Source organism: Phalangium opilio, unplaced genomic scaffold (genome assembly GCF_054372755.1).
Source record: "Phalangium opilio isolate 3A_F unplaced genomic scaffold, DU_Popi_V2 ptg000070l_1, whole genome shotgun sequence".
Classification (NCBI taxonomy): Eukaryota; Metazoa; Arthropoda; class Arachnida; order Opiliones; family Phalangiidae; genus Phalangium; species Phalangium opilio.
The window spans coordinates 1,205,445-1,227,027 of NW_028324182.1; the positions used below are offsets into that span (position 1 = coordinate 1,205,445).

The 21,583-nt window shown below is 36.8% G+C and overlaps 2 pseudogenes; both read right to left on the reverse strand.

Annotated features, from left to right (window-relative positions):
• Positions 1–666: 666 nt before the first annotated feature.
• On the reverse strand, positions 667–7,498 carry LOC149660991 (ATP-binding cassette sub-family C member 1-like; annotated as a pseudogene).
• Positions 7,499–12,676: 5,178 nt separating this feature from the next.
• On the reverse strand, positions 12,677–20,474 carry LOC149660992 (ATP-binding cassette sub-family C member 1-like; annotated as a pseudogene).
• Between the last annotated feature and the right edge of the window lie 1,109 nt (positions 20,475–21,583).

Sequence of the window (21,583 nt, forward strand, 5' to 3'; positions counted from 1 at the left end):
GATATTTCAAGTAGTGTTTTTAGTAATATTTTCGTACTTTAACTAAAATCAGTATACTTTCCTGTATTATTCGTATGAAGTATGGTATTTTATTGATAATTGCAAAAATCATTGTTAAAAAAAACCTTGTCAATATTTGTTCTTATTCACCAAATAGTATGGTAACCAGTATAATTCATAATTATGTCAAAAAGTACTTAAGTAACGTGTTTAATAGAAAGTCAATATTTGTGTTGATTAGGGTTTTACTCGATTACAGATCTGTTTCGTTCAAAAATCTTAACAATAATTGTGTATATTTTTCAATTGATATTCTAAACTATGTAAAACTTTGCTTAACTGAATTAAACGTTCTTGAAAAACTGGTTATTTTAGTATATTAAGCTTGTAAACAGAGGTGTCTATATATCCTCCAAATAATGATCAATAAATTGCACTATATGCGATACTACACAAAAAATATCATCACTGCAAGTTACAATGCTTACCAAAATGTATATATGCCTTTACAATGGAGGGACTCGGGAAGGAGAAGAATTATAAATTAACAGGGAACTAAATTGTGTGTTTGATGATAATAATAAAAATAATCATATAGAAATAGAATGATAAGGTTATTGGTAAGACTGGTAATGTATTGATGGCAAAGGTTAAAATAAAGGTGATCTAGAGTATTTTGGCATCTTTGGGTAAATCGTAGAACATCGATTGCACATTTTTGAAGAGAACACGTGGAGACTCGAATTCCGTAATTCGGCCCTGATCGAGAACGATCACCCTATTAAGAGTTAAATGATGACAAATTAGCCAATCATTTTACGCTACACTGTAAAAAATAACCGTACTGTCTAGTACCTTTAAAGGTATTTTTCGATGCATCCCGAGACGTACCTATAAAGGTACTACAAAATACCGTTGTGTAAAGGTACTCTAAACTACCTCTTTATCAAGGTATTTTTGAAGACTACAAGGTATTTTGTGATACCGAAATTGGTATCATTTAAACCCGAACAAGGCAACAAAGGTCAGAATAATACTTTAAAATTTTGAAAGGTACTCCTTATTACCGAAAGGGGTACCTGTTAATACTCAAAAAGGTTCGAAAATATACTTTTAAAGGTATTTTGAGCTACCGAATTAGGTGTCAAATAAAACCCACGAACAGGTCTAAATTATATTTTCGCGCCATCAGAAATATTGGCGGCACATTTGAAACCGTTAAGCTTTTCCTTAATTACCACGGGCTTGAATCATTCTCAGACAAGGTAAGCAATAGACAACTTCGATGTTACTGAGACGGAAAGACGCGAGGGTAAATTTTGCCTTCCATCTCGCCTTTTAGTGTCTGCGCTGTAGGCTCGCAGTACGAGTGTAAAATTTTGCCATCCATCTCGCTTTTTAGTGGCTGTGCTGTAGGCTAGGCTTACAGGATCATGAAAGTAAGCAAGGGATCAACCGCTATAGAATTCCCCAAGTTTGCTTACCCCTTGTTAAGGAAGGTGTGGCACTGTTACATTATAGTTGTAATTGAGGGTCACATATACATGGATATTTTCTGAATGGCGACTCAAGGCGTACGCTCGGATTCAAACCTTTATATTAATTATGTATACCTTATATCATAATTGTACCACATTTAAATGATGTAACGTATGCTAATGTACATAACTGTAGAAGAAAATAATTAATATTAATTATATCTATTTAAATATTTAAGAAAAACCACTAGCTAGGATGCTTGCGATTGAAATTTAAATCTCGGGTAGAAAACCACTACCCTATTAAATGGAAAACCTAAAACTAAACCTAACCGAAACTTTTCTTTATGCTTATATATAATATTCCAACAGAGATTCCTTCTGCGCTGTCATTACTAGTGCTAATGGTGAAATGAGCAGTGTTAGAGAATTTGGGCTAGGAGCATTATATCATGTATTTTACTTTACTCTAGTAGTGCTAGAAATAATAAGCAGACCGGAGCTAAAAAATCCCTCTAAAGGGATCTGTTAAGTCCTTTTCTATATCCAGGGTACGATAAAATACCGCTAGAAGCGCTGAAACTCTAAAAGGTTTCATTACATACCTTATTTTCCCAAAATACCTTTTTCGAAATCATTTAATACCCGCACTGTGAGACAACTAATAGAATACGTTCATGGGTACTAAAAAGGTCCCGGAGGTATTTTATAGTACGTTCAAAATACCTTTTTTTTTAACAGTGTAATTTAATAGGTTGTCAAACTATCTTGTCGTAGTCCAAGATGGTGTTTATTCTGTGCGCGATGGTAATGATGGTGGAGTCGGCGAAATCTTTCTTGACAGTCTCTTGAATGAGATCGTCGGTATTCATGTCGAACGAGGCAGTCGCTTCGTCCAAGATCAGGATCTTGGTGTTCCTCAACAAGGCGCGAGCCAAGCAGACCAGCTGACGCAGTCCGACGCTCGGTCACTGGGTGATCGAATCCCTGCTCGAGTGAGGCCACAAAGGATTTCAGGTGAGAGTGTTCCAGGGCTGCCCAAAGTCGCTGGTCATCTTGTTAACCAAAGGGACCCAGGTTCAGTCTGAGTGTTCCCTAGAAGAGGACGTGCTATTGGGGGATGATGGTCAGCCGCGACCTCAAACCTGACAAGCCCAATCTCCCCAGCACCACCCCATCTATGACGATCTGACCTCGCATCGCATCGATGAGACGGAAGAGTGCCAGGGTCAGCGACGACTTTCTTGCGCCTGACGCCCCAACACGCCCACCTTCTCTCTGGCTTCGATATTGATATCTATGTCCTTCAAGACCAAATCCATTAATTCTGGGTATCTGGTGCAGTAGTGGTGGAATGCGATGTATATATAAATAAAACTATATTTCTTAGTTCTTGTTCAGTCACTTCGAACAGTGCACTTGTTTTCGGGTTAATTTCCATACCTATTGCGGTATTTAGTCTTTGAGAGGAATCTATAATGCTAGTGAAATGATCATTTAACTGTTTTGGGGTGATACTATCCGGGATCAGTTTTTGTTTCTGTTTCCTATTTGATACTTGATTAATTTTCCTCCACTTGGCCTTACCGTTTGTGGCGTTTGCAAATTTTTACTTAGATATGAGCAGCGGGCATTTCAAGTTTGATTGTTACAATAATTCCGGTATGTAGTGTACTTTTTTATGTTTTCGGTCGTTCGGTATCGTATTGAGTTTTTGTGCATTTTTCGCTTTTTTTACCTCTCCGAGTGACGTATGTCACGGAGAGGTTCTGAAACGATCGTGCGTGTCTGTGTGTGTGTCTGTCTGTAGTTAGACCCAAGGGGATCGCGTTCGCAGTTTGCAAATCGGAGAAAATGTGTTCTCAATTTCCGGACCGCATTTACAGTTCCCGGAAATTTGGAAAATTGTATTCCACTTTAAATGGCTATTACTCCAATGTCTGTCTATCTCCACCATCCTGTAGTTCCCACACGAACCAGTCTGTATTTACTAGCTTCTAAACACAATCATCATCTGGTCTTTTGTCCATCTCACACGGACACCAGCCTGTAAACACTAGCTTCTAATCACCCCCATCCTCTGCTCTTTGTCCATCCCACATGGACACCAGTCTGTACAAACATGCTTCTACACACCACCATCTTCTGGTCTTTGTCTATCCCACATGGACACCAGTCTGTACACACTGGCTTCTAATCACCACCACCTTCTGGTCTTTATCCATCCCACATGGACACCAGTCTGTACATACTCTACTCCATCTTCATTAAGGTGAAGACGTACGCGGCGATCGGCTACGGTTACGAGAAACGTCTAGCCTTCCAATGGCGGGGTCCTCCTCCAAAGGTTCACGCAATTGCGATGTTCTTATCTACAGCTGCGATTCGAATAATTTATATACTTCCTTTTTGAGTAAGGCGAAGCAACAGGCGTATGCTTCATTTCAAACGTCAATATTAGTCAAGTCTCTCAAGAATGTTTAATTGTTCTTTTTCAAAACGATGTAACGCTCACTAAGGCGAACAAATAAGAAGAAAATATTAAATATTAATTATATTTATTTTTATATTTAAGATAATCTAGTTTCTCAACTCAAAATTAATACGGAAAGAGTTAAAAAGCAGTCTATGTTTTTGTCTGTGTGTGTCCGTCCATGTTACACTAGTGCGCCGCGTTAGAAGTTCGCCTTGTGATGATGTGTAAAGAAATCCTACAGAACCTTAATATTCACTTTTTCCATAATATGAAGTTAATATGTGGAAATATTTTTCGTAATTACGATGCATTTAGTACTTTTTTAGCTTTAAAGCACTGTTTCATTTTGATATTCCAAGGATATTTTTTAATATTATTATTTGAAATGGCTGTTTATATATTACTTAAGCTATACTACATCTGTATATAGAATAGTCCTTGCTTTAGTGATTGCAAGAAGAACGCCAAGGCTTGTACTCTGTTAAAGGTTCAGAGGGAGCCGAAAGTTCAATACACGTTTAAATTATCAGGTTTAGATTTTATAATAGAAGAATAGGTCATGGTGGCAATTAGATCAGTGAAAGGTCTTATGGTAAACGGGTTATATAGCTACAGAGTTATCATACTTTTTGTAGTGCGCATTCACTTTTAGTGCGTCTAGCCCGAGGGGTGGGACGTTTTGGAAAAAATGTACGGGATTTCGAAATCCAATTAGATTTCTTCGAATTTCGTTTGATTTCATCGGATTTCGTTTGATTTCGTCGGATTTTGTTTGATTTCAGAATTCGATAAAATCCAATGGATTTCATCGAATTTTGAGATTTTTCCCGTGATTCCGTCGGATATTGCTATTTTTACCGTGGTTTCGACAGATATTGCGATGTTTCCCTTGATTTCCTCGGATTTTGAGGTTTTTCCCCGTGATTTCGTCGGATTTTGTGATTTCTTATGATTTTGGATTTCGTGAATTTTGTAATGGATTTCACGATTTCTTTACTGATTTTGTGATTTCGCTTCTGATTTCGTGATTTCTATGTTGATTTCGTGATTTCTTTGTTGATTTTGTGATTTTTTTACTGATTTTATGATTTCTTTACTGATTTTGTGATTTCGTTGCTAATTTCGGATTTTTTATTTGATTTCGAAATCAGCATTGATTTCGGATTTCTTAAATTGGATTTCACGGGTAGCGTACGGGATTTCATGAATGACCGACCCCTCGGTCTAGCCACAAATCAAATTTGGTGTTATTTAAGGTTAACACTCATGTTGGCAAACTAAGAATATTATTGAGGTGAGACAAGACGACAGTGTTTACACTGCAAACCAGTTGTGAGTATAGCTATGAGTATATAGGGTAAATAGCTGAAGCGTAGACAATTGGGCCTTTACAAACACATAAAGGTTATATCTCTCAAAATTTATACACTTCATTTCCTGTTCTTTTCCCCATTGACTGATTTCATGTTTCCAAGGCACATTCTTCTTGGATGTAAAATGTCGTCTGCTTTACTGTATATTCGCTATGCTTGGAATACTGCTTCAATAATACGTAAATGTTTACTTCAAAAAGAGAAATAATTCGATGCCTAGGTAAATAAGTTTGTAGTAGTAGACTTCTTGACTCGGAGAGGTAATATTTTGGTTTTTCCAACTTGTTAAATGTTGTTCCTTCTTGTTGGGCGCGGCATTTAATTTTTTCGGTCTTCATTTACCAAACATGTTAGTATTAAGGGATAGAAATAATTTTAAAAGCACTTTCTTTCAATTTAAGACTATACCTTTTTGAACTAAAATTGCGTTTACACAATAAAGTTAACTTGGTGGAAACGCAGCTCCTGGCTCATTTTGTCGAATTCCATTCGACCGTATGTCCCATTCAACCGAATCCCATTGAACCGAATATATCGCCAAAATGTGGCGTTTTTATGGGCTTAAAATTTTCAGTGCTATTTATTGATATATTTGTAATGCCGTTTTTTGCCACATCGTATATAAATGGTGATGGTGGGTGTAGTGGTGTTGGTGGTAGTCGTTTTTCGCGATTTGGAATGTGGTCAGAGTTAGCCAAAGAAATGGTTATGTCAGAGCTAACCGAAGAAATGGTTATTTGTGTTAATGTGAGAGAATTGTGGTGACGTGATATTTTTCGTTCGTGTATTTTTTAAAAGGGTGGGGATTATAATAGTAAGTTTAAGCATTGCATTTAGGCCTAATTGTACAGGTAAGGTTAAGCTTTGTGAATTAGGGTTTACGTTTGCTCGATGTATTTAAAGCTAGAGAGAGAGACGATTTTATTATGGCCTTAATTTAAATGGAAGGTTTAATACTCCCTTTAAAATTCCGGTCACCCGTGGACAATAATGGTTTGACGCTTTCAATCACGCTCCCCTATTTCAAGATTGAAAGAAATCGAGGGGAATTTTTAAAAAGCAAAAGCAAGTATTTACCGACGTTATATTTTGAATGGTATTAAGACGGTGTTTATTATTAGAATTTACGTGTATTTCTCCTCAAATCGAGAAGAATTTGAAAAGAAAAAAACAAAAGTAAATTTATTGAAGTAAGGATTAGGGGGTTATAATTTTTTGTTAGGGCATCGAGGGGCTTTCCACTGTGATTATCTGTACTTCTTTTAATGGGTATTTCGTTTTACCACTGTTAAAGGATGCGCATCGTTACTGAAGTAAAAAAATCAGTAATAATTTTAAAACAGTAGCGCCTCCTCCTGTTAAGTACGGTACGATGTGGCTTCTATTACGAGCTCTGGGTCGTTCTTGTTTCCTCTCAAACTATCATAGATGGCGGAACTATCAATTCTTCTTGCTAAATTTTAGACTGGCATTAAGTTATTAGATAGATTTTTTCCCTCTCAACAAATCATAGACGGTGAAACTATAGAATCTTCCATCTATATGTTAGAGTGGCTCTCCTTGAGATTTTTTCCCTATCAAATCAAATTGAAATCTTTAGAAACGACAGAATTAATCGATTATTTCATTTCCGGACTTTAAATTTGACTGTTTTCGATCAAACTGATTTGGTCTCTACTTAATTTTACTCTGTTTCATCGATTCCTGATATTTTCTGATTTTGTAGAATTTCGAATATTTTCATATAATCATATATTTTGCATAACCTCATTTCTCAAGTTTGACTTTAAACTGTCTATAATTCAAAAGGTACTATCTATCTATACCTATCCAAACTTATTCGCCCCTAATTTAATCTAAACCATCTACTATAAACGGTTAACTAATAATAATTAAAAGGAAAAATTGCAATTAACTGTGCGTAAAAAAATCAGAAAATATACACTTTAATTTATGTACTTCTACATTTGGATGATTTCGTGGAATCGTGTCACGTAACGGGTGGTCTTTCCTCCTCGAGTCGTCTTTCACAGTTTGAAGTAACTAATGGTAATAAAATTTTTATACCATAGTTTGTCCCGAATGATATCTTCCGGAATCATGCAAAAGGTAACTGCACCTCCAACGTTTCTAACTGTAGACGAAAAGGAATCGCAAAATATACTATACATCGATATAGCGGATTTATATATTCTAATCGTTTCTCTTTTAATTGTATACTGTTTCGGTTGTTTCAATATACAGGGTGTTTCTGAAAAGTCCATCACAAATTAAGGGGCGTGTTTATGGGACCAAACTGAGCGGAAAGTACCAAAGAACATGGGGTGTACAACATTTTGTTACGGAGATATGGCCTTCCAAACATTCGCCCCTAAAACAAGGAAATATCCAAAAATGAGGAGTAACACTTAAGACCGACTAACCAGCTTGTTTAAAATTACTAGACAATTTCAATAGCCTTTAATCGAACAATTGATTTCTACCTTTACTAATCAGAAGCGTATAAATGAGTAGAAGTATGCCTACGGTGGTAATGTAAAATTAATCCCAAGTGACATGATGTTTCAAGATCTTCCCAGCACCAAGTAAAATGGTTCTGATTGAAGGGACTTTTATTAGCACAGCGTAAACAACGTTATTTTCAGGAATTAGTCCAAATGTCTACGGGCGGCATTACAAAAACGAGGCAGTCTTTCGAATGATACTTGGACATGTTGGAAGATCCCTGGCTTGTTCCTGTTATCTCAAACCGTAAAAAGCTACGCAAATCTTCATCATCACGGACAACACTCTTGTACGTTAGGTATGACCTTGAGAAAACCTAAAAGGACATCTCGAATGTATTTGAAAAACCCATCTCCAATTAAGGGGCGTGTTGTTTGTTTCCAACAGAGTAAACTCGCCCAGAGAACAATTACAATGCAGAGCCACGTTTCGGCGTTAATGGCCCACAAAGGTGGTCCCAAAAACAAGAACAAACTTTAATTTGTTTCGTTCAGTAAGTGTTTCATGTGTCATAGATAAAACGCCATGATTAATGCACGAAGAAAATGAATTTATTGACAAGTTTTAACATTTAATTGCAACTAGTTACAAAAATTGTTCAAAGTGTTCACCACCCGCGTTAAGGCACACATTAGCACGTCTTACAAATGATTCCCTTACACGTTGAAAAATGCCTGGAGTTTCGCGAATTGTTTGACAGCCGTGAATTATTCGTCGACGTAGCTCTTCAACATCGGGCACTTCAGTCTGATAAACTAAGTCTTTCAGGTGGCCCCAAAGAAAGAAATCACAAGGGTTCAGATCGGGTGATCGAGCAGGCCACTCCACAGGTCTACCTCGACCTAACCACCGCAAAGGGAAGGTCGCGTTAAGATAATTTCGGACCGCGATGCTGAAATGTGGTGGTGCATCATCGTGCATGAACCACATTCTGTTTACCAAACCTAAGGGTACGTCTTCGAGTAGTTCCGGTAAATCGTCCCGTAAGAACTGCAAGTAAGCCACACCGTTTAACCTGGGCTCTAGGAAATTTGGCCCAATTAAATTGTCACCCACAATACCACACCACACGTTTAAACTGAATTGTACTTGGTGACTTCTAACGCAAGTTGCGTGGGGGTTTAGCTGGGACCATTGATGTTTATTATGTAAGTTAATAATACCATCCCGTGAAAAGTTAGCTTCGTCAGTAACCAACAAATCCCGTGGGAAATCGATATCGTTTACTTTAGCCAGAAACCACTGACAAAACGCCGTGCGTCGTGGGTAGTCCGCTGGATTCAAACCTTGAACTTTTTGAACATGGAAAGGATGAAACCGGTGGCTTCTGAGGATTTTCCACACGAGCGTGTGGTTTACGCCTAATCGGCGACCAACTTGGCGGGTACTTGATTCAGGCTCGTCCTCGAAAATGGTGAGAACTTTGTCTTCTACGGCCTCTGGGATGGCTCTCGCTCTAGGTTGAGGTCCAGCCGGTTGGATTCGTCCATCTTGCCTCAAACGTCTGTCCACAGCCTCGAACGTCAGTCGATTTGGTAGTCGCCTCTGCGGAAATCTTTCCTGATACAAGCGTACAGCTGCAGCGGCATTCCCCTCGGCTAGTCCATACATTAGGTGCATATCCGCATATTCGGCATTTGTGAAGAAAGGCATTGTAACAGACTTCGTTGAATTATGAGTTTAATAAAACAAACACATGTACGTGAAACCTCTTTTATTCCTTTCTTAAAAAACATAGTGCTCTGTTTTAGTGCTCTGTTTTTTAAGAATAGGCGAAGTTCTCACTATTTTCGAGGACGATCCAAAAACAAGCAGCCGCCAATTGGTTTGCTGATTAAGAAAAAACCACACGCAACTTGCGTTAGAATTCACAAAGTACAATTCAGCTTAAACGTGTGGTGTAGTATTGTGGGTGACAATTTAATTGGGCCATATTTCCTAGAGCCCAGGTTAAACGGTGTGGCTTACTTGTAGTTCTTACGGGACGATTTACCAGAACTACTCGAAGACGTACCCTTAGGTTTAATAAACAGAATGTGGTTCATGCACGATGGTGCACCACCACATTTCAGCATCGCGGTCCGAAAACTTGTCAATAACATTTTCTTTGTGCATTAATCATGGCGTTTTATCTATGACACATGAAATACTTACTGAACGAAACAAATTAAAGTTTGTTCTTTTGTTTGGGACCACCTTTGTGGGCCATTAACGCCGAAACGTGGCTCTGCATTGTAATTGTTCTCTGGGCGAGTTTACTCTGTTGGAAACAAACAACACGCCCCTTAATTGGAGATGGGTTTTTCAAATACATTCGAGATGTCCTTTTAGGTTTTCTCAAGGTCATACCTAACGTACAAGAGTGTTGTCCGTGATGATGAAGATTTGCGTAGCTTTTTACGGTTTGAGATAACAGGAACAAGCCAGGGATCTTCCAACATGTCCAAGTATCATTCGAAAGACTGCCTCGTTTTTGTAATGCCGCCCGTGGACATTTGGACTAATTCCTGAAAATAACGTTGTTTACGCTGTGCTAATAAAAGTCCCTTCAATCAGAACCATTTTACTTGGTGCTGGGAAGATCTTGAAACATCATGTCACTTGGGATTAATTTTACATTACCACCGTAGGCATACTTCTACTCATTTATACGCTTCTGATTAGTAAAGGTAGAAATCAATTGTTCGATTAAAGGCTATTGAAATTGTCTAGTAATTTTAAACAAGCTGGTTAGTCGGTCTTAAGTGTTACTCCTCATTTTTGGATATTTCCTTGTTTTAGGGGCGAATGTTTGGAAGGCCATATCTCCGTAACAAAATGTTGTACACCCCATGTTTTTTGGTACTTTCCGCTCAGTTTGGTCCCATAAACACGCCCCTTAATTTGTGATGGACTTTTCAGAAACACCCTGTATTCGTAGAACTTTTATATTTTTACGCATAAAAGAGAAAGCGAGGGTCAAATACGAAGGACACTAGGGTAACTGTCACACAAAGAGAGAGGAGAAATTACAAAGTGCTTTAGACTGAATGATGCATTTAAATAAAAAAAGTGGGGCGAATACCCAAGGCATTATGCTTCACTCAATGTGAGATATGCCAGTTTTTTTGTATTGGAAGTTGGAACCCTGAAAGTTAATGTTCTACCTAATTAGAAAACTACCCCATATGGCTATATAAAATAAAACCGTACACTTTTTTGACACAAGTTACAATGCGTTTACACTTTTTCGATCCCAGTATCAGTATTTTAGTTACTTATTATTTTAGTAACATTTACGTAGTTTAAATATGATCGCATTTCAGTATTTTGATTAATATTTGAAGTAGTGTTTTTACTAATATTTTCGTATTTTAACCAAAAACACTATTTTGATTGATATTTCAAGTAGTGTTTTTAGTAATATTTTCGTACTTTAACTAAAATCAGTATACTTTCCTGTATTATTCGTATGAAGTATGGTATTTTATTGATAATTGCAAAAATCATTGTTTAAAAACCTTGTCAATATTTGTTCTTATTCACCAAATAGTATGGTAACCAGTATAATTCATAATTATGTCAAAAAGTACTTAAGTAACGTGTTTAATAGAAAGTCAATATTTGTGTTGATTAGGGTTTTACTCGATTACAGATCTGTTTCGTTCAAAAATCTTAACAATAATTGTGTATATTTTTCAATTGATATTCTAAACTATGTAAAACTTTGCTTAACTGAATTAAACGTTCTTGAAAAACTGGTTATTTTAGTATATTAAAGGGATAGAATCGGCTTTATCTGAGTTGGTCACACTAACATTGGTTTTCTATAAATTAACCACCCCTAAAAACATGGGGGTCAGTAGAAATCGCGAGAAAAATTTATTAATTAAAATAAACGTGAATAAAAATTGAAATTTTGAACGCCAGATTTAAAATTGGCCACCATTTTCAACCCATTACCTACGTAGGTAAAGTTCGGCCTCTGATTGGTTGGTAGTAGTTGGAATGAAAACTGTCGTTTAAGGAGTAAAAAGTAGTAGGAACGAGAATCTAGGTCAGCTTGCCTGGTGAATCGTCGTCTGCTTATATGCTTAAGAATGTCAGACGAGAAAGTATTTCTGATCATTCCGGTGCTGAATCTGAGGATGAAAGTTCGAACTCTGATTCTTTGGATTCAGAAAATTCGGAACAATTTATAATAAACGAATCTGAGGGTAGCTCTTCTGAAGTAGAAGAATTTGGTGTGCAGCCATACCAATGCCCGTCAATCTGTATCATACTGCGCTCACAGAATGAATCCCCCTACCAGTAGGAAAAACACTACGGAGAAATTGGTAGAGACGAACTAGTAACGTTTTTCGGTGGTTCGGCTCTGTGTCACCAGGTGCCCTCATGATCGCAAAACAAGAGCATTTTGGATCTTTTAATCGTAATTTAAAAATCATTAATTAAACTAAAATATAAAAACATATATATTTTCAGAATCCTTATTTGTCTATCTATCGAAATAAATTAACCTTATAGGGATTTATTGCAATGAAATTAAAAGAAAGTATCCCTTTAAGCTTGTAAACAGAGGTGTCTATATATCCTCCAAATAATGATCAATAAATTGCACTATATGCGATACTACACAAAAAATATCATCACTGCAAGTTACAATGCTTACCAAAATGTATATATGCCTTTACAATGGAGGGACTCGGGAAGGAGAAGAATTATAAATTAACAGGGAACTAAATTGTGTGTTTGATGATAATAATAAAAATAATCATATAGAAATAGAATGATAAGGTTATTGGTAAGACTGGTAATGTATTGATGGCAAAGGTTAAAATAAAGGTGATCTAGAGTATTTTGGCATCTTTGGGTAAATCGTAGAACATCGATTGCACATTTTTGAAGAGAACACGTGGAGACTCGAATTCCGTAATTCGGCCCTGATCGAGAACGATCACCCTATTAAGAGTTAAATGATGACAAATTAGCCAATCATTTTACGCTAATTTAATAGGTTGTCAAACTATCTTGTCGTAGTCCAAGATGGTGTTTATTCTGTGCGCGATGGTAATGATGGTGGAGTCGGCGAAATCTTTCTTGACAGTCTCTTGAATGAGATCGTCGGTATTCATGTCGAACGAGGCAGTCGCTTCGTCCAAGATCAGGATCTTGGTGTTCCTCAACAAGGCGCGAGCCAAGCAGACCAGCTGACGCAGTCCGACGCTCGGTCACTGGGTGATCGAATCCCTGCTCGAGTGAGGCCACAAAGGATTTCAGGTGAGAGTGTTCCAGGGCTGCCCAAAGTCGCTGGTCATCTTGTTAACCAAAGGGACCCAGGTTCAGTCTGAGTGTTCCCTAGAAGAGGACGTGCTATTGGGGGATGATGGTCAGCCGCGACCTCAAACCTGACAAGCCCAATCTCCCAGCACCACCCCATCTATGACGATCTGACCTCGCATCGCATCGATGAGACGGAAGAGTGCCAGGGTCAGCGACGACTTTCTTGCGCCTGACGCCCCACCACGCCCACCTTCTCTCTGGCTTCGATATTGATATCTATGTCCTTCAAGACCAAATCCATTAATTCTGGGTATCTGGTGCAGTAGTGGTGGAATGCGATGTATATATAAATAAAACTATATTTCTTAGTTCTTGTTCAGTCACTTCGAACAGTGCACTTGTTTTCGGGTTAATTTTCATACCTATTGCGGTATTTAGTCTTTGAGAGGAATCTATAATGCTAGTGAAATGATCATTTAACTGTTTTGGGGTGATACTATCCGGGATCAGTTTTTGTTTCTGTTTCCTATTTGATACTTGATTAATTTTCCTCCACTTGGCCTTACCGTTTGTGGCGTTTGCAAATTTTTTACTTAGATATGAGCAGCGGGCATTTCAAGTTTGATTGTTACAATAATTCCGGTATGTAGTGTACTTTTTTATGTTTTCGGTCGTTCGGTATCGTATTGAGTTTTTGTGCATTTTTCGCTTTTTTTACCTCTCCGAGTGACGTATGTCACGGAGAGGTTCTGAAACGATCGTGCGTGTCTGTGTGTCTGTGTGTGTGTCTGTCTGTTGTTAGACCCAAGGGGATCGCGTTCGCAGTTTGCAAATCGGAGAAAATGTGTTCTCAATTTCCGGACCGCATTTACAGTTCCCGGAAATTTGGAAAATTGTATTCCACTTTAAATGGCTATTACTCCAATGTCTGTCTATCTCCACCATCCAGTAGTTCCCACACGAACCAGTCTGTATTTACTAGCTTCTAAACACAATCATCATCTGGTCTTTTGTCCATCTCACACGGACACCAGCCTGTACACACTAGCTTCTAATCACCCCCATCCTCTGCTCTTTGTCCATCCCACATGGACACCAGTCTGTACAAACATGCTTCTACACACCACCATCTTCTGGTCTTTGTCTATCCCACATGGACACCAGTCTGTACACACTGGCTTCTAATCACCACCACCTTCTGGTCTTTATCCATCCCACATGGACACCAGTCTGTACATACTCTACTCCATCTTCATTAAGGTGAAGACGTACGCGGCGATCGGCTACGGTTACGAGAAACGTCTAGCCTTCCAATGGCGGGGTGCTCCTCCAAAGGTTCACGCAATTGCGATGTTCTTATCTACAGCTGCGATTCGAATAATTTATATACTTCCTTTTTGAGTAAGGCGAAGCAACAGGCGTATGCTTCATTTCAAACGTCAATATTAGTCAAGTCTCTCAAGAATGTTTAATTGTTCTTTTTCAAAACGATGTAACGCTCACTAAGGCGAACAAATAAGAAGAAAATATTAAATATTAATTATATTTATTTTTATATTTAAGATAATCTAGTTTCTCAACTCAAAATTAATACGGAAAGAGTTAAAAAGCAGTCTATGTTTTTGTCTGTGTGTGTCCGTCCATGTTACACTAGTGCGCCGCGTTAGAAGTTCGCCTTGTGATGATGTGTAAAGAAATCCTACAGAACCTTAATATTCACTTGTTCCATAATATAAAGTTATATGTGGAAATATTTTTCGTAATAACGATGCATTTAGTACTTTTTTAGCTTTAAAGCACTGTTTCATTTTGATATTCCAAGGATATTTTTTAATATTAGTATTTGAAATGGCTGTTTATATATTACTTAAGCTATACTACATCTGTATATAGAATAGTCCTTGCTTTAGTGATTGCAAGAAGAACGCCAAGGCTTGTACTCTGTTAAAGGTTCAGAGGGAGCCGAAAGTTCAATACACGTTTAAATTATCAGGTTTAGATTTTATAATAGAAGAATAGGTCATGGTGGCAATTAGATCAGTGAAAGGTCTTATGGTAAACGGGTTATATAGCTACAGAGTTATCATACTTTTTGTAGTGCGCATTCACTTTTAGTGCGTCTAGCCCGAGGGGTCGGACGTTTTGGAAAAAATGTACGGGATTTCGAAATCCAATTAGATTTCTTCGAATTTCGTTTGATTTCGTCGGATTTTGTTTGATTTCAGAATTCGATAAAATCCAATGGATTTCATCGAATTTTGAGATTTTTCCCGTGATTCCGTCGGATATGGCTATTTTTACCGTGGTTTCGACAGATATTGCGATGTTTCCCTTGATTTCCTCGGATTTTGAGGTTTTTCCCCGTGATTTCGTCGGATTTTGTGATTTCTTATGATTTTGGATTTCGTGAATTTTGTAATGGATTTCACGATTTCTTTACTGATTTTGTGATTTCGCTTCTGATTTCGTGATTTCTATGTTGATTTCGTGATTTCTTTGTTGATTTTGTGATTTTTTTTACTGATTTTATGATTTCTTTACGGATTTTGTGATTTTGTTGCTAATTTCGGATTTTTTATTTGATTTCGAAATCAGCATTGATTTCGGATTTCTTAAATTGGATTTCACGGGTAGCGTACGGGATTTCATGAATGACCGACCCCTCGGTCTAGCCACAAATCAAATTTGGTGTTATTTAAGGTTAACACTCATGTTGGCAAACTAAGAATATTATTGAGGTGAGACAAGACGACAGTGTTTACACTGCAAACCAGTTGTGAGTATAGCTATGAGTATATAGGGTAAATAGCTGAAGCGTAGACAATTGGGCCTTTACAAACACATAAAGGTTATATCTCTCAAAATTTATACACTTCATTTCCTGTTCTTTTCCCCATTGACTGATTTCATGTTTCCAAGGCACATTCTTCTTGGATGTAAAATGTCGTCTGCTTTACTGTATATTCGCTATGCTTGGAATACTGCTTCAATAATACGTAAATGTTTACTTCAAAAAGAGAAATAATTCGATGCCTAGGTAAATAAGTTTGTAGTAGTAGACTTCTTGACTCGGAGAGGTAATATTTTGGTTTTTCCAACTTGTTAAATGTTGTTCCTTCTTGTTGGGCGCGGCATTTAATTTTTTCGGTCTTCATTTACCAAACATGTTAGTATTAAGGGATAGAAATAATTTTAAAAGCACTTTCTTTCAATTTAAGACTATACCTTTTTGAACTAAAATTGCGTTTACACAATAAAGTTAACTTGGTGGAAACGCAGCTCCTGGCTCATTTTGTCGAATTCCATTCGACCGTATGTCCCATTCAACCGAATCCCATTGAACCGAATATATCGCCAAAATGTGGCGTTTTTATGGGCTTAAAATTTTCAGTGCTATTTATTGATATATTTGTAATGCCGTTTTTTGCCACATCGTATATAAATGGTGATGGTAGGTGTAGTGGTGTTGGTGGTAGTCGTTTTTCGCGATTTGGAATGTGGTCAGAGTTAGCCAAAGAAATGGTTATGTCAGAGCTAACCGAAGAAATGGTTATTTGTGTTAATGTGAGAGAATTGTGGTGACGTGATATTTTTCGTTCGTGTATTTTTTAAAAGGGTGGGGATTATAATAGTAAGTTTAAGCATTGCATTTAGGCCTAATTGTACAGGTAAGGTTAAGCTTTGTGAATTAGGGTTTACGTTTGCTCGATGTATTTAAAGCTAGAGAGAGAGAGACGATTTTATTATGGCCTTAATTTAAATGGAAGGTTTAATACTCCCTTTAAAATTCCGGTCACCCGTGGACAATAATGGTTTGACGCTTTCAATCACGCTCCCCTATTTCAAGATTGAAAGAAATCGAGGGGAATTTTTAAAAAGCAAAAGCAAGTATTTACCGACGTTATATTTTGAATGGTATTAAGACGGTGTTTATTATTAGAATTTACGTGTATTTCTCCTCAAATCGAGAAGAATTTGAAAAGAAAAAAACAAAAGTAAGTTTATTGAAGTAAGGATTAGGGGGTTATAATTTTTTGTTAGGGCATCGAGGGGCTATCCACTGTGATTATCTGTACTTCTTTTAATGGGTATTTCGTTTTACCACTGTTAAAGGATGCGCATCGTTACTGAAGTAAAAAAATCAGCAATAATTTTAAAACAGTAGCGCCTCCTCCTGTTAAGTACGGTACGATGTGGCTTCTATTACGAGCTCTTGGGTCGTTCTTGTTTCCTCTCAAACTATCATAGATGGCGGAACTATCAATTCTTCTTGCTAAATTTTAGACTGGCATTAAGTTATTAGATAGATTTTTTCCCTCTCAACAAATCATAGACGGTGAAACTATAGAATCTTCCATCTATATGTTAGAGTGGCTCTCCTTGAGATTTTTTCCCTATCAAATCAATTTGAAATCTTTAGAAACGACAGAATTAATCGATTATTTCATTTCCGGACTTTAAATTTGACTGTTTTCGATCAAACTGATTTGGTCTCTACTTAATTTTACTCTGTTTCATCGATTCCTGATATTTTCTGATTTTGTAGAATTTCGAATATTTTCATATAATCATATATTTTGCATAATCTCATTTCTCAAGTTTGACTTTAAACTGTCTATAGTTCAAAAGGTACTATCTATCTATACCTATCCAAACTTATTCGCCCCTAATTTAATCTAAACCATCTACTATAAACGGTTAACTAATAATAATTAAAAGGAAAAATTGCAATTAACTGCGCGTAAAAAAATCAGAAAATATACACTTTAATTTATGTACTTCTACATTTGGATGATTTCGTGGAATCGTGTCACGTAACGGGTGGTCTTTCCTCCTCGAGTCGTCTTTCACAGTTTGAAGTGTTGAACTATCGTTTATTTAATTTTTATTTATTTATTTGAGAGGGTTATAACGACCACCAAGTACAGAATCTTCTTATAGAATAAACCTACGCTTGCTAACGTTCAAATATATAAAAAAAACTTCGATATCATTCTAGAAACGACTTTTTTTTTTAGAAATTTTCATAACTATCAAAATTGCCTATCAAAAATCAGTTCAATAATTTTTTAAAATGAAATCAGAGAACAGATGTCGCCAAATAAAATCACTCAAAAAATCAATATGTATCTCAAGGAATAATACCTTTAATTTTTTATGATTTCTAAAAGATGGGGTTAGTAAATAGATCACGTTGAAAATCGATATTTTTCTCTAGAAGATTTCAACGAATCAATGAATCATATCAACTTTGAATGCACTTTCTAAGCTATCAAACTTAATCGATTATTATAATTCAAATTTTTATTGAAAATAACTACCAAAATTGATACTTTTATTGGGGCAGGTTTAGTTTTCTATCGTATCAAGTGGTAGAACCATCAAATGACATGATAGTGCCCAACTATGCGTTTCACCAACGTCACTTCATGACGAGCTTTCAGTTACCCGTGACAAACTTATGGTGCATATAAACTTATGGTAATATCATAAACTCCCGCTAATAATACGAAAATCTGAAGGAAATGAGAACATGCATTTGTGTAATGAAGAACATTTCTCATCGAGGTACATAAAAAGATCATTACTTCCCTCGGGATAAACAAGTAGCTCATTTGTCGGATGTATATGCATGGTAATGGTTGGACTAATATCTCTAAAGTCTGAAGCAATATCAGAATATGCAATTCGCTGTAAGAACACACATTTCCAATCTGGATAGTGAAAAATATACTTTAAAAGCTGACCAATTTTCTCTCTCTCTGGGAAAACAGCGAGCTCATTTGTCGAATATATATGCTAGGTAATGATTCTGAAACCGTGCTCTCAGTAAGATTACACATTTTATATAAGTTCGCTTCGTGGCATCCGGTCGTAGACCTAAATCGTTAATCTCATCTTGGTCAGTGGTTAGATCGCGCATATCAAAACGAGCCCGGTTCGTTTTCTTAGAATCAAAGTCGATAATCAGTGCAAAATTTAAAGAATTCAACCTTTACTGTTCTTTTTCAAGGTCTGTTCATTTTAGTTTCGCAATTTAGTAAGATACCGGCCCTTTAGAAGGGCCTATCCGCTGTCTAGAATTGGACTTGATTCTTGTCCTCTTTGAGGTTTTAACGTTTCAGAGTGAGCCGAAAATTAAATACACATTCGATAGATAAATATCAGGTCCTTAAATAGAATTCTTGAGGATATACAGTAAAGGCTAAACTTAACCATTTCGCACGCGCATCCCTTCTTACACGGTTGTATAAGGCTTGAAGCAGAAAAAACGTTTACCCTTAATCTACTGGATTTGAGCAGCTGTTTTGAAAGACAAATCTATGGTAACTCATGTTTTTGAAAAAAATAATTTCAAAAAACACCTTCTACACAGTCTAAAACACCTTTCTGGTATAATTTTTCACCTATATTAAGGGTGATGTTTAACACCTAACAGGAATTAAGAAGCACACACACGTCAATGGAATTTAAAAACACCTTTTTTTAAAGGGTTTATAAACACTTTTTCTGTTATTAATATACACCTCTATCCAAAGTGATTTTTAACACCGATCAGGATTTAAAAAGCACCTTCAGTGAAGGTATTATTTTGCACTATTTTCAAAGGTGCGTGTTAACATCCTCTGGAGGGGTGCTTTTAAACACCAATAGGGGTGCTACTGGGGATGCATTAGGAAACACCTCTAAAGTTGTTAAATAGTTCCATTATTTTTAACAGTGTATAAAAGTGAAGCTTTAACTACTTGGTGACGAAAACCCTCTAGAATTTCCTTTTTAGATAATGCAAAACTAGTTGGACCGTTATATTACTTTCATAAACTCTGTGTTTAACGTATATTGTAAAATATTCCATCATTATCAAAAGCCATTATTACAAGTTGACGTCGTGGGGCCAGTCACTCAGCAAAATATTTGTACAATTCTAGGTTGCCATTGCTTGTAATAAAACGATATCACGTAATATTTAGAAATTCCACTCATAACAGTGCTAAAATGGCTACAGGAGTGGGGTTCTCCTCGTTTCGTGCTATTAAGCCGAGTCGGTTTTTGCAACTACAGAAATGGTCATTTTAACTGATTGGTGTCGAAACACTATTAAGGCTTCGTTTGACAATTACAGGATAATGATGACACAAAAATGAGAGTGCAAAAGTAATTGGACTCTTCAGCCGAAGCCAGGGCTATTTCGTTCTGGCTTCATTTGGTAAGGACACGCTATAAATTCGATAATTTTGGTACTCCAAATAGAAGCGCAAGTTTGCCTTTGGACAAGGCTTCTCTTTCTTTGACATGGAAGAAGAAATCCTTAACATCACCGTATTGAATCCAATTGCCAATGTAAGTTAACAATATCTGAAAACCTTTGAAATGATACATTCTGATAGTGCTAGTCTGAACGTTTGATTTGACTGTGCAAAATTTTTATTATGTACTCGTTTTGCTGTTACATCGAGTTAAAGTTGAAAATAAGTTCTTAACTAAGTATCATTTACTAGCCGCTTTGGGAATATCCTTATGATTCATACTGGAGAATGTTGTATTTCGTCTTCGAATTCACGAGACGTCTCAGGTAAAGTTGATCATCAGGTAACCTTTTATCAAGAGGAAATGAAGGAGGAGTTTAATTGTTTTGTTGTCATTGCAACTGACTTTGCGTCTAAGCAAATACCATTTTAATTGTTATTTTAAGCAGCCACAAATACACTCAGACTATACTATCAAAAGTTTGTTAGTTTTTCAGTCGTGGCAAAAAAGCTATTACAACATATATATTACAGGGTAGGAAAGTTTTGAATAACAACTCTATTTGATTAAAACCAACCCAATTTTTATAAACAGTGTCCTATCCATCTGCAAATGATTCTCTCACTCTAGCCACAGCACCCCTATTCCCCATTGTCCCACGCGAACCCTAAGATCCGAAATAGAAAAAAATATTTTGACTATATACACTTTCCAATGAATTGGTTTCTATGCAACTATCCATTAAAATAAACCAAAACTAGAGGGTTGCCACAATTCCCAGATGAACTCTGACAACACCATTGTTTTTATATCTCAATACCTCCCATAGCTGAAAGAGGATCTTTCCTTAACCAGGGACCCGATAAACCATTTTAAGCCTGTCCAAAGCCGTTGTGAACTCATGATAGCGACAGTGTAGTTTCTTGCACTATACGAGATCGATGGTAGTAGCGGATCTTGCTTTATTATGTTTCTTGTCAGACTTGTTTTTCATGAACCCTCCACACAGTGGCGTAGTTAAGAAAGACGGGGATTCGCCCCAGGTGGCATTTTCCGTGTGATGCCGTTAAATCTTTTCAAAAGTCCGCAAAAATCTGTATGGTTCAAATACTTTAATAGCCGAAATAAGGGTTTTCTCCATTTGGGTTTTCCAAGAACCTTATTTCCCACGAACCTTATTTCCCACATATGCTTTATGTGTTTATGGTTGGAATTCACCTATGCTTTGCTTATATTGAACA